This window comes from Neltuma alba, unplaced genomic scaffold, assembly GCF_004799145.2.
Source record: "Neltuma alba isolate B1F8T4 unplaced genomic scaffold, ASM479914v2 tig00010556_pilon, whole genome shotgun sequence".
NCBI lineage: Eukaryota > Viridiplantae > Streptophyta > Magnoliopsida > Fabales > Fabaceae > Neltuma > Neltuma alba.
The window spans coordinates 89,649-94,356 of NW_021635423.1; the positions used below are offsets into that span (position 1 = coordinate 89,649).

At 36.3% G+C, this 4,708-nt stretch overlaps 1 pseudogene; it reads right to left on the minus strand.

The window, feature by feature from the left end:
- Positions 1-1,303: 1,303 nt before the first annotated feature.
- LOC114756994 (equilibrative nucleotide transporter 1-like) lies at positions 1,304-4,206 on the minus strand (annotated as a pseudogene).
- Between the last annotated feature and the right edge of the window lie 502 nt (positions 4,207-4,708).

Below are 4,708 nucleotides of genomic sequence, written 5' to 3' on the forward strand. Positions count from 1 at the left end.
ACCGAAAATAAATCCCTAAAGCCAGAAAACTGGAGGAGGATATTTGCGATACCCGGAGAAAAATAATCATTGCCATTGTCATTATCACTATTAGTCTTTATAATTTGATGAAGATTTAATTTTGATCCCCACAATTTTAAATTACTCCTCCGATCCAAGAGATTTTATATTTAAAACCGGATTACACTACAAAAAGAATATTATATTCAGAATTGGAGGAGTAATAAATTTGGTTCTTATAGCTTTATAAGAATTTGATCTCAACTCTACACTTTGCATAAGTTTTAGTTTTAATCTCTATACTTATGAGGTGTTTGGATGTATCTAAAATTACTTTATAAATTTTTTTTTGGTAAATAAGATAAATTTTTTATATATTTATTTGTATGTTATAAAATCACTTATAAAATCATAATTTAGTTTTTATCTAAACACCTCCTTAAACTTAGATCAAATCTTTATAAAAATGCAAGAACCAAAACTAATAGTTTAATAGGAGTGAAAACTAAAATTTGATTAAACTAAAACAATAATATTATCTTTTTTTGTCGTTTTTAATTAAAGGCTGTATACTAATGATAGGAGGCTACTGCTCATAACCTTCCTACTGAAAGGAAGCTCTCATATGATTGGGTTTCAATGCCGCCGGCATATGTAATTTTTATCATTTGTGACATAACATAATTTTTGTGCCTCCAATTTCTTCATAATTTTTCAAATACGAGGCAAAAGGCTATTTATTATTTTGTACCGAAGCTGTAAATATAAAAAAGAGAAATATTTATTTGTAGTTTTCTTGTTTTAAAAACGCTCAAACCCAAACATGTGCAAACCAATATCGATTAGCCATCAAATAGCCAAGGAATCAAATGAATGAGAGCCTGCGTCTTGTCCCCAGTTTTATGAATTTGAATCTCCTGAAGCCACCTCAAAAGCTTGGCATCCTACTCTGCTACTCAATGTAATTAAATTTGATGAATATTTTCTTGAAAGATCAGGGGGAAATACACAATATAACCCAAAAACAAAGCCAACAAACAAATCTTTTCTTTTTAATATATTAATTAGAATAGGAACTTGTCTATTTGCGTAGAGTTTAAATTGAGATGCATTGGCTTCCTATAATTCTTTTTTTTTTTTTTTGGGTTAGGAAAGTACATGACTCGCATACTTACTCTTCACAAGTAAAACATGATAGTAAGAGAAAAAAAAAATGCAAAAGATGGCAGTGATGAAAATATTTTAGCATTATAGCGCAATTTGTGTGAGTAGTACTATGAGAGGATCATATATTGCTTATCAAAAAAATTAAAGGATCATATATTATTCAGTTAAAACAATATTCTATTATCACAAGAAATTAATACGTAGGCTCCTCCCTCGTGTATATATATATATATGTACACACACCGCATTCCTGACTCATATACAAGAAATCCAAGTTCTCCTTTATACTCCTATAATAGCCAATGCTACTGTTTCTGAGGACAAACTGAATAGAAACTCAGCAGTCTGATGTGAAGCTAGTGGGAAGAATGAGGATAACCCCTCCTTTGCACCATTCTTGTAAACTGAATCCCTAAAGGCCAGTGAACCCTTCACTGTAATCCTCTTTGTCCTCCTGTTCTTGTTGACTCCATTGATCCGGATAACCCAATCCGTATATGTAACCTGAGATTGGAAAAGATTTACAGAGATCACTGTAATACAGAGCCAAGTTTATGATCTGTCTTGGAGTGACCACAAGCCCTTAATGCAAAAAATTTATTTCTGTGCTGCCAGACACAATACAACAAAGAATAGATCACGATGGCAATCTGAACAGGATAGTTAAACAAAACACCAGTTAACCATTCATCAGACACCATTTGAAGGCACACAAAGGCTCAATCCACACTAACTGATAGATCAACTAACCCAAAACCAAGCTAAAACCGATCCAGCAGCCAGACCAACAACTAGGAATAATACCATCACAGTGCCCGCAGCTTCTGCATGCTGCAACTTCACAACTTTAGGCGCCAAGATCATCAATACACTGGTTAAGTACCCATTAGTAAGCCCTAACAGGCAGGTCATTATCGTCACAGGAATCTCTGTTTGAAAGAATTTGGGACCGCGCAAGCACATGAGGAAGAGAGGGAAAACAGAAATCTTCCTATGCAACTTCCTACTGCAATTTTGGGATTCTCTAGGAGATACACTGCAGTTAAACTCTTGCCAACAAGATCAACCACATTGAAGCATGTAATAAGGAGAATCGGATACCAATCCTTGAGAAGTTGAGAGCTCACATCCTCGGTAATGTACCCAGGAAATATGGAAAGAGTTACAATATATACAAGAACAATTCCAAATCCATACCATTTCACTCTTCCTACAATATCCCATACAATTGCCCTCCAAACAGAGCCAGTCAGAGGACCTTGAACTTCTTCATCTTCAGTGACAGCCAGAACCTTGAGTTCATTACAGTACTTCATAACAGGAAGCTTGTGCGCTACATTGTACAAGACCATGCATATGAACATACCCACAATTCCTACAGAAAAGTAGAGGTTTGCACTCTTTCGCAGGCCAACGGCATCTTGAGAGTAAACAGCTTTTGTTAATATTCTCAGGAAAGAAACAAGTACACCTACATGTACATAGAAAAGCCGAGACAAATCACAACAAACAATTTACAAACTCGAAGTTCATCAGGCAAGGAAACATATGACTGATTTCTTAAATTAGTTTACATAAAAACCTTGTACTAGCATACAAATTGCACCTGGGATATTGAAATGAAATCAGACCAATATCAGCTTACCCCAACTACTGTATTGTAGATGCAAGAGATCTTTTGACATTTCGCATAAAGCTTTAACCTAGAATAAAGCTCTACCCTTTGAGATCCAATATTACATCAAAACTTAAAAAGGAAGCGAAACAAAATACATAAAAGGAAAGAAAAACTTGCTTCTAAGTCTGAATTTTCATATCTAGACTATATTGCAGAGCTCAGAACATGGAGAATCCTGGACACACAAGTAATAGATGCCAGATGCCTAAATTAATATCTTAATGTACAAAATGCTTAAGAATGCAAAATTGTCAGTTCTGATGTAATGTAAAAAATAATTATTTAGGATGCATTGACTTTGTGCACAAGAATGGTTGAGGACCTGAGTTTCCCACACATAATATGGTTTCAAAATTGTTACATAATCGTTCAGATTATCATAGACCAGTCACACAGAGTTGATCCCGCCTTTTGAAGGACTTCATCAGATGCCTAAAGAGGAAAGATTCATAACAGCAAACAGAAATATATAATCAAAAACCAAAAAAAGCGGAAAAAGAAGAAGCATCAAACACAGAAATGCTTCTTTCACACATAAACACAAATTTTAACCATTAAATGGGCATCTCGAAATCCATGGGGATATCGTATCCAACTGGCAGCAGAATTCCTGAAGGGAACTAGGAATTGAACCAAACATGATAAGTATATAGCAGAAGAGGAAATAGAGAAGCAAATTTACCAGAAGCAGCAGTACCAGCAATGGTAGCTTGCATGTACCTATCCGGCAACTCCCCAGCAGACCCAACGATTCCACCTTGAACCAGAGCGCCACCTAAAGCCGAAAGCCCAACTGCGCCGACCGTCGCATAGAACCCATCATACAACCCGACCCGACCCTTAATGTACAATGCATCGATGATGGGAACCAGGAGCAAGGCCAGCGTAAGCAGGCCTAGACCAACGTTGATTCGCACAGGCATGGGATTTGTGACTATAGAGGATGATGATGAAGAGGGACACAAGAAGGACGAGCATGTTAAAGACGGCGAAGATGCGGTCAACGCTGGCTTCAGGGTAGAGGAAGGAGAAGTAATCGACGGCGGTGATGAAGGCGTTCCATGGAAGAAGGTAGCCGAAGCCGAGGGTGAAGTAGATGATGTAGGCTAAATGCCACTTGTCTTCAGGGATCTCGTTAGGCGGGGTTTCCGGATTGTTGAGGAGACGAGAGGCATCAGAACCGGAGAGACCCATCGGAAAACCTTGTATCCGGGTCGGAACGTAAGGATTTACAGGTTTTCCGAGGGATCCGATAGTAATACGGATAAATATGAACTGATTAAGGCCTTTCGTGTTCTGAAATTCTGCAAAGGCTGAAAGCAATGGCGTTCGGGCCACCGATCCGAACACCAAAATATTGAAACTAGGCGCGGGAAGCTTCTTACCAGTATTTCAAACACTGTTCCGTAACCAATTTTTTTATCCGAGAATATTAAAACAGAGAAACATTATTGTCGCAGACAAGTAACGTCAGGTTTTTTTTACCCTCTGATTTTTTTTAATCTGAATTATTTGGATTAATATTATAGAAAAAAATGTATTTGAGCCATTAAAGTTTGGTTTTAATGTCGTACAAGTTACAACCCGAAAATAAATAAATAAATAAATAAATAATATTTTGTGTTATTTCTTAAATATAAAATATTCTATCCCATGATGCGTATTGTATTGGAAAATTAGTCAGTTGCTTCAATTTTTCTTTTGAGCCATAGCCATTTCCTTCAAATCAAGGAAAGATTCACATGTTTCATGGGGAATTAAAATATCTTTAAATCCCTAATGGTTTGATAGAGATGGAGAATAAATTATTTTAATCTCCAGAAAGATTATTTGACAGAGATATCTGTAATCCAAAATTATTTT